The 9,294-nt window shown below is 55.3% G+C and overlaps 1 long non-coding RNA gene across 1 annotated transcript; it reads right to left on the minus strand.

Annotated features, from left to right (window-relative positions):
* Window positions 1–5,878: 5,878 nt before the first annotated feature.
* Window positions 5,879–7,871, minus strand: LOC103599039. The gene is made up of 2 exons (XR_551259.1): window positions 7,421–7,871; window positions 5,879–6,842 (listed from the first exon to the last, which is right to left on the minus strand). It is a non-coding gene; the product is annotated as an uncharacterized LOC103599039 (long non-coding RNA).
* Between the last annotated feature and the right edge of the window lie 1,423 nt (window positions 7,872–9,294).

Raw genomic sequence — 9,294 nt, forward strand, 5'->3', positions numbered from 1 at the left:
TGGTGCCTCCCTAAGGAGGGGCAGGGACAAGCTGGCTGGGAGGGGAGGCCTGGGCCCCATCAAGCCAAGGGCTGGGCTGGAAGGCTCTCTGGTGACTCCATTTGGTGGATGGCCTTTTCCTGCCCATTGTACTGATGGGAAGACTGAGGCAGTCCAGAGCTGGGAAGGCCCACGCCTGTGGCTGCAGAGCAAAACAGGCCACGACCACGGGACCCTGCATCCACTGGCCTCATGTGCCAAGTTGGCCTTGCCCAGCAGGGGTGAACGATGCTCTGTCCCCTCCTAGGCTGGCCTGGGTCCCTGGGGGACAAGAGGAGACCAAAGTTTGTTCTGCGGTTTGGAGTATTTGGGTTAGATGGGAGGGACTTCCCAGCAGTGAAAGTTGTTGGGTTACTGTAGGAGGAGGATCATCCATGGAGTGTGTATATAGGGGAGGGGGGTGACCCTGCAGATTGCAGTGATGGAGGCAGGCTGCAAGGAGACTGCTCCAGTGTGCACCTGCATCCCCTTCTACTCTAACAGAGATCTGGTGCTGAAATTTGGCTGCAGCCTGCATGTGAGGCTGCTGGGAAACCCATTTGCATTGGCTTGCCAGGGAGGCTGAAAGCTGAGCTGGGATTTGCAGATAGGTGCCCCACCCCACCCCCAGTCCTACCCCTTCGCATCGGCCTCCACTATCTCTCTGGGCCTGACCCCGACCCTGACCTTGGTGCGAGTGGAGGATAGGTAATTGCAGGTGGGCCAGGGTTCTAAGAACCCGATAAGGTTATGTCTCCTGAGGACAGGACAAGGGTCCTGAAGGGCTGTGGTGCCAGGGAAATGGGGGACAGTTCTCTCCCAGGTCTGGATCTACCTCTCTGCACTGTGGACCATCAGGGGGCAGTGCCTGGGCTGATCTGCCCCACTCCTGACACCAGAGCTGGAGCACAGGGTCAGGTGTGAGTCTTGCTGGGGCCCTGGGGCAAGTGGGTTGAGTGCCTGGGGATTGTTCATCTCCTCCAGGAGCAGGTGCCAAGGCAGTGCACCCCACAATGGGTGTGCAGGCTGTATGCCAGGGAATATCCAGTTCTCCCTGGGCAGGGCAGGAATGAGGAAGTGGAGAGGTTGGGGTTCCCAGGCTCTAGGGCTGGGGTGGGGGCAGGGTGTGTGTGTGAGTGCTGATGCTGACAAGCAGTCCTTGTGCTGATGGGGAAACTGAGACCAGCAGAGGATGGAGGTCGGCACTGCCTCTCACCAGGCCCTGGAGTGGGTGGCCTGGGATCCTCACAGCCAGGGGCTCGGGGTTCGTCCGAGGGGCACCTCTTTCTAGGGGGGGGATGCAAGGGAGGAGCAGGTGATTGACAGGCCAGCCCCCCCTGCTTGACCCCTCATATAACCCGTGGCCATCGGCATTCTGGGTGGGAGTCGCAGTCACTGGGTGGGGAAGGCCCCCAAGGAGAGGCTGGGAAGAGGCACCCATGGCTGAGCTGTCTTGGCCTGATGACAGCTTCGCATTGCAGTGGGAGGGATTTAGGTTTAGACCCAGGACCATCCTCCCGAGGTTTTTAGGCCCAGAGACAGGAAGTCAGGGTTTTCCTGGTGTGCACATGTGTGCTTGCACCTCTGTGCAAGGAGGGTAAGCATGCTCCCATGTATGCATGTTCCTGTGAGCCCAGCAGCAGCTGGAGGCTGGGGTTGGCTTCCCAAGGCCACGTCACGGTGAGCGAGAGGCCGGACAGCAGCTCCCATGGGAGTGCAGTCAGGGAGGCTGGGGACAGAGGGCAAGCTCAGACTGGGGGACCTGCGGCTGGTTCAGGCCAAGGGCTCTGGCCACTGGCCCATCTGCTCTAGGGGGGAGGGGGGCTGTGCTTACCCGTTCCACCCCCACTGCCCGCCATGTCCCATGAGGCCTTGCGAAGAGCCTAGAGTGTTCCTTGGCCATCCTGTTGTCCAGGCCAAGCATGGGAAGAGGGAGTCTGACTCTCAGAGAGCTGCTCCTTGACTTCTTGGCCAGGCTGTCTGGCTGATAAGGAAGTGTGTGTGTGCTTGTGTGCGTGTGTGTGTGTGTGTTCATGGGACGTGCCTGTCAGTGCCCCCCAGCCCTTTCATGGAGCCAGATGGCCTGAGACCATCCTATTTGCCTCTCTAGCTGGGATCCCAGGCCCTGCCAGCTGTTCCTAGTTCCCATCCTCTGCTGGGCCACCTCTTCCCCACTGTGGGCTCACTGCTTCTCTCTCTTCAGGGCTCTTTCGTGTGCTAGGGCTTGCCTCTGGCTCTGTCCCTGAGCCTGGGGTCCTTGAGACAGGGCTTGCTCTGAGAATTTTCTGGAGATCCAGTTTTAGGCCCATGTGGAGGAGCAGTGAGAAGGTACAGAGGCCCCACATGCCCAAGGAGGGGGTTCAGATCTGTGGAGGTGATGAATCTGTGTGTGTGTGTTTGTGTGCACATGTGTATACCTGCTGTTGCAAGAATAGCATATGTGGTGGAAGGAGGGGACTTGAGTGTCCATCCCAGCTCAGGCTGGAGCCTAGTGGCCCTCTGTGGCTATCCCTCCCCCCTGGTCCCTGGTGCTTGGGCCCAGCCCCTGCTTGAGTGTGTCATGCTGGAAAAGCCCATAAGGCTAGGCCTTGCAGGACTGTGTTCAGGTCTCAGCTCTGCCCTCCTTTAGCTGGTGATCTGGGGTGCCTTTCATCTCTGAGACACAGTCTCCTTGTTTGTAACATGGTGGGAGTGCCTACTAGGGAGGGAGCTCAGGGGTAAATGAGACTGTCCGCAGAGGTCCTGGCACAGAGGGCATGCTGCAAACGGTGGTCAGTGTGTCACTTCCATGCCTGCACAGCCTCTCCCTCTTCCTTCCTCGCCTGGTGACCCCAGCCCCTTCCTTCCTGGCCCCAGTCCTCAGCAGGCCCCTGTACAGGCAGGCAGCACCCTCAGTGGCCGGGAGGTGGCCCCTAAAGAGCCCCTCACCACTGCCAAGTTGGGGAGAGGAGGCTGCAGGGGTACCAAGGCCACCCTCTGTCCCCAGTGTCCCTTCCTCTGCTACCACAGTGAAACCCCTTTGGGAGCTGCAGCAGGCCAGGGGGCCACCAGCCTTCCAGGGTCTCTTCCATCATCAGTCCTGGGCGAGGGGCAGGGGCTGGGAGCCCTGGAGACTGTGTGGAAGGCTGGGCAGTGGGTCTGTGCCAGCCACTGTGATAAGATGAGGCTGCCGCTGTGGAGGGGAGACTCCACAGAGCTCCAGGTCTGGGGGATCAGATCCTGCTGGGTTCAGGCCCTGCCTTGTAGGGAGGGTTGTGCTGGGAACCAGGAGCCCTGGTGGGTGAGGGCTGCCAGGGTCCCAGCCCGGCCGCCTGGGTTCCTTGCTCTTGTGAAACACCTGGCGGGAACTGACGCTTGGACAAGTCACACCCACCCCTTGGTCCATCCTCTCCTGGGACCCATGGGGCCTGGACCAGTCATTGCAAAGGCCCTTCCTCCTTCTAGGGACACCTGCACTTCTGTCGGTCTGCACCTACACCCACCCACCTATTAGCAGTTTTTAAAATTTATGTGTTAAATGTTTTCATTTTTAACTTTAGTAATGTTTTGGATAGTAATACATTCACAGAGGGTCAAAATAAAAAAGGTACAAAAAGGATGTAAGGTAAAATGTCCCCTTCTTATCCCTATACCCCCTGCTCCATTCTCCAGAAGGAACCAAGGTTCCTTGCAGGACACTTTAGTTTGTAACAAGTGATGCATATCCAAGGAACATACGTGAATAGTGACATTTTGGTCATTGGTGAAGAACCTGTTTTTGCTGGAGGGGGTTGGGTTTGTGGGACGGGATAGTCCTTGATCCCCATAAAATCAAATGGTGAAGAGCCTGAGGCTATAGTTGGATAGAATCCCCAAATAATCCCAAGATCTTAGGATCTTGGGAAAGATACGTGCCATGAGAAGTCCTGCTGTGCCTGGGGTGCCCACCGCGTGCCGGGCTCTGCTTAGTGGTTTACAGTGCTCCTGCTTCCTGTGGATTCTGGGCAGCGGTTAAGAACCAGCCTCTGGATTCAGACACCTCTGGGCTGGAATCCCAGCTCTGCGCCTTCTTAGCTGTGTGACTTTGGACGAGTTACTCCATTTCTCTGGGCTCTGTCTCCCTGTGTGTAAAATTGGGAGCATTACAGGACAAAGTGCAAATGTGCAGCTGAAGAAGGGCCTGGCGTTTGGTGACATTCCCCTGTGCGGAGCAGTTATTGCTACTTATATGCTCTGTCTCCTTTAAGCCATCCCGGCCAACCCTCTGAGCATGTGTCATCTCCATTCCCAGGGGGTGAAGCAATGTGTCAAAAGACACCGACGTAAGTGATGGAGCTCCCCAAGCCCAGGTGGTCCTCATGCCCAAGTCCCCACCATTCTGCCTGCCTTCCCCAAAGTCTGGAAGCTCAGAGCTCCTAGATGTCAGGCAAGACGGGGCTCCCAGCACCCAGGCTCCAGGAAGTGGCAGGCCCTGTGGTGGTTTGGGGCAGGTTCCCTCCCATCCCCGCCCCCACCTAGCCCCATGAAGTGCTGGGATTCCCAGCGCCTGCCACGTGACCAGCCTCTGTCACTGGGAGGAACCCTGAGTGAACCAAGGCTCAGCACTTGTTTTTCTGGAAATCACACCAGTTCTGAGAAGGGCCATGTGCTGTTGGGTCTCCAAGGCAGCACCAGGCCCAAAGGGATGAGGGCCGAACGTGGGCGTCTTGTGTCACTACTGGAGAGCCGTTGTGAAAGGCTGGGCTCTTTAGGAGAGAGAGTTGAGCTTTGGGAGGAAAGCGGTCACTTAAGGCTGGTACGGAGAGCCCCAGTGCCCATGAATTGTACCAAGGCCAGCTCCTCCAGGAAGCCCTCCCGCACTGCATTCTTTGGAAGGCCACTGGGGTTGGGGTCCTGCTGCCCCGTGGCCCTGCTTTCTCCCATGTGGTCCTGTCTCCGTGAAGGAGGTGGGTGAGGCTCACTGAGCACCTGCAGAAGCCATCCCTGCCCAGGCCTGAGTGTCCCCACCTGCCAAACACAAAAAAGAGTCCTTGGCCTGGCTTTCTCCTAGGAGGAAGGGGAGGCACTATTAACAAATACAGGAGTCCTCTCTTATCTGCGAGGGATGTATTCCAAGACCCCCAGTGGATGTCTGAAACCGCGGATAGTAGTGAACCCTGTGTATACTGTGTTTTTTCAGTCTGATAACCAAGAGAGCTACTAAATGACAACTGGGTGAGTAGCATGTACAGTGTGGATACACTAGACAAAGGGGTGATTCACATCCCAGGAAAGATGGGGTGGGATGTAGCCGGACGGTGTGAGATTTCATCACGTTACTCAGAACAGTGCACAATTTAAAATATATGAATTGTTCATTTCTGGAATTTTTCTTTTTTTTTTTTTTGTCCTTTTTGTGACTGGCTGCACCGCACCAGGATCCGAACCCGCGGCGGGAGCGCTGCTGCACTCCCAGCACCGCACTCTCCCGAGTGCGCCACGGGCTCGGCCCTTGGAATTTTTCATTTAATATTTTCAAGGTCTGGGGTTCGTTCCGTGTATTGGCCAGCTGCCAAAAAGAAAAAAAAATTTTTTTTTCAGACCTCAGTTGACCGTGTGAAATAGGGGGGATGTCACGTGAAAGCGTTATGTGCAGCTGCAATTATTATTACTATTTTTTTTAAAAGATGACCGGTAAGGGGATCTTAACCCTTGACTTGGTGTTGTCAGCACCACGCTCAGCCAGTGAGCAAACCGGCCATCTGTGTATGGGATCCGAACCCGGGGCCTTGGTGTTATCAGCACCACACTCTCCCAAGTGAGCCACGGGCCGGCCCGTGCAGCTGCAATTATAATTCAAAGTAAGTTTGATCCACGAGCAATAAGACACTCTCTCCTGATGTTATATCAGAATAAGGAAAAATTTACTAACAAATGACAGAATAAGACAACAAAATTAAGCATGTAGAATGAAAGGATAAGAGTATAAAGCTACATCACCAAGCCGAGTAGGAAACACTCTCGGAATGAACCTATCAGCTGGGGAGTCTTGGAACAGCTGTTTGGATCCGACTGGGAAGGTCCCGGGTACAGCATCCACCCCATGGGTGAGACTCTAAAGTTCTTCACCTTTGGTGATTTTTAAAGCAAGTGGTAACAAAAGTGGCAACATTCCAAATGCACTTGTGTGACTTAGTGAAAGTTTATCCTCCAGGAACCAGCGAAGCACCTAAAAGCATAACCTGTTGACCAAAATAATTGATACATGTGCTTAGCTTATCTGGACACAGCTCAACTCGAGAACTCCAGCCATTCTTCCCTTCATGCCAAGCATGACATTCCTGGTGGCACCTAGTACCATCCCCCTAGGGCGGGCCGGCCCCAAGGACTCTGCTCCTCGTATACCAGTCACCTAAAAGGATGTTAATAATTAGTCACTGCAGGCAATAGGTGAAGAAGATCTCTATGAAGACCTCCACTTTATTTCTCTTACAGGGGACTACTGTAAACAGTTTGCCACGGAGGTCTGGTGAGTGTGTTCAGGGCCCCCCTCCTTTGCAGGAGGGGATGCCCTATGAGGGGGTGGCTCCTGGTCAGCTGTCCTGGCCATCCCATGGTCCTGGGGAAGCAGACTCCAGCCAAAGCCTCGTGCAGCTGCAAATGACCCGAAGCAGCCACTTCCCTCTCGGGAACTGCAGCCTGGACTCCAGCCTGAAGGTCTCAACTTTTGTGTCCACTTATTTCTCTGAGACTCAGTTTCCTCATCTGTCAACAGGGTATACAATGGCTCTGTCCAGTGCAGTCAGTGAATGGGGCATCCCCAGGAAACAAGGGGCCGTAGGAAGGGTTCCAGATCTGGTGATGGCCTGCAAAGTGGAAGGAGAGCAAGGTGGGTGCAGTGTCCTCAGAGCCAGGGTTAGGGCAGTGGGAAGTGCAAGTCATTCTGCAGGGGGAAGTGGGCCCAGGCTGGTGGGGGAGGGGCAGGGGACAGCCTGGAATGCCCTGGTCTTCTCCTCCTGGGGAGCCCACCCCACAGTCAGCACCACCCTTGTGACCGAGGCTATGGGCCAAGCCTTCTGGCCAGGCCTCCTGCTGCAGCTACGCCCAGCCACCCACAGCTTCTGTACCCCCGCCCCCTGCCCCAGTCCTTGCACCTGCTGAGCCCTGCTGCGGATGCTATCCCTTCTGCCTTCAACTTCCCCTTCTATTAAGCTTCCCTCCGGCTACCTTCTCAGGCAGCTCTGAGAATGAATAGAGGTTATTACACACCGCCCTGTATTATTCTCCAGCTGGAGAGGCTGCTGGGGCTGGGTCGGCTCCTCCTGCTGTCCCATGGGGGAGGGGGGATGGGGGTGGAAGTTTAATTAATTGATTGAATAAGGTAATGAAAACGATTGGGAAATTTTTTTTTTTCCAAATACGAAAAAGGCGTGGAAGACAGTACCTCTCACTTCCGCATCTAAACTCTCTGGCCTGGAAGTCCTTCCTCGATGTCTGACTTAAATACATCAGGCTGCATTCCAGATGCTAAGCAACACTGGTGCAGAAGCCGTATACACAGTGCTCACTGAAGGGGCTTCCAGCTCCATCACGGACTGGCACCTATCCGTGCCTCAGTTTCCTCATCTGTGCAGTACCCACTTCATTAGGTTTTCTGATGAAATCCAAGGCACGCAAAACACTTAGGATAGAGTCTGGCACCTGTGCGGGTCGACGAAAATCAGCTGTCTATCCAAAAGAAAGCAGGACCCTGACAGATATTTGCAAACTGCACTGCTCTTGGTAGCCAAAAGGGAGCAGCAATGCGAGTGTCCATCGAGGGATGAACGGATAAACAAAGGTGGTGTGTGCATACAATGGAATATTATTCAGCCTTAAAAAGGAATAAAATTCAGACACTCTACAGCGTGTATGAACCTTGAAGACATTATATTGAGTGAAATAAGCCAGTCACAAAAGGACACACACTCCACTTATATGAGTGGTCAAAACCAGAGGCAGAACGAAACTGATGGTTGCCAGGGACAGGGGTAGAGGAGGAATGGGGAGTTGTTGTATATAACGGGTACAGAGTTTCAGTTTTGCAGGGTGAAAAGAGCTCTGGAGATGGACAGTGGCGATGGTTGCACAAGATGAATATGAACGCACTTAATGCCACTGAACTGTCCACTTAAAGTGGTAAATTTTGTTATGTGTATCTTACCGCAGTTTAGCAAAAACAAAAAGTCAGCTGTCATTGCTGGAGCAGAAGGAAGGGAGGGGCAGTCCCACGTGTCCCAGGCCACTGAGGCTCCAGGTTGCATGCGAGGAGCTGACCAGGGCTCCTGGCTGGGTGCTGGCATGCTTGGGTTCTGGGCTGCACTGAGGGGTCATTGCCAGTCTGCTCCTGCCTGCTGCCCTCCCTGCCAGGTGGAGCCAGCGCGCTGCCCCAGGCCTGACCCCTGGGAGGTGGGGCATGGGACAGCAGCTGGTGGTAAACATGCACAGCCAGCATCTGCTGCTCATTTCCTGTGGTGGCCTCTGCCTCTCTCTGGAAGTGCCCGGTCTCTTGGAGACTGTTTCCCGCTGCCCCAGGCCTGACCCCTGGGAGGTGGGGCATGGGACAGCAGCTGGTGGTAAACATGCGCAGCCAGCATCTGCTGCTCATTTCCTGTGGTGGCCTCTGCCTCTCTCTGGAAGTGCCCGGTCTCTTGGAGACTGTTTCTCTATCAACAGAGAGTAGGAATAGCGCCTGCCCTGCAGACCCCACTGGCTGTCATCCTTTGGCCCTCTATGCAGCTCCATTTTCAGAAGGTTTTCCTTGTGGGGGACTTCATATCTGTGACCATTGACCTTCATGCCTGACAAGTGGAAGGCGGCACCTGCTTTTCCCAGTCCCTCTGGGCGGGCTGTTGTGGGCAGCTAGGGACGAGGTTGGAGGCCCCGCACCTGCCCTGCAAAGCCCATGCTAACCAGGGCTGTGAGTGGATGGTGGGATCTGGTGGGCCTGACATCTCCCCTCCCCGCTGCCCCAGGGGGTTACAGATTTCCCAATCTGCTTGGGGTGAGGTGGGGAGGCTGGATGGAGCAGAGTCTGGCAGGAGAGCCATGTGGAGTTGCACAACGTGGCCGCAGGGCAGTGGTGCAGGCAGTGGGCCAGGACACCTTGGTTTTCATCCTCACCGCCCTGTCTGGATGAATGTGGGTGGGACCTGGCCTTTGTTTCCCATCTGTGCACTGCGGAGCAGATGGAATGATCCTCCAAGCATGGGGTCTGTGGTGCTGTGGCTCTGTTGGCTCATCTGAAAAATGTCATGCGGGGGTGAGGAGGCGGCCCTC

This window comes from Galeopterus variegatus, unplaced genomic scaffold (assembly GCF_000696425.1).
Source record: "Galeopterus variegatus unplaced genomic scaffold, G_variegatus-3.0.2 Scaffold2834, whole genome shotgun sequence".
In the NCBI taxonomy this organism is placed as follows: Eukaryota; Metazoa; Chordata; class Mammalia; order Dermoptera; family Cynocephalidae; genus Galeopterus; species Galeopterus variegatus.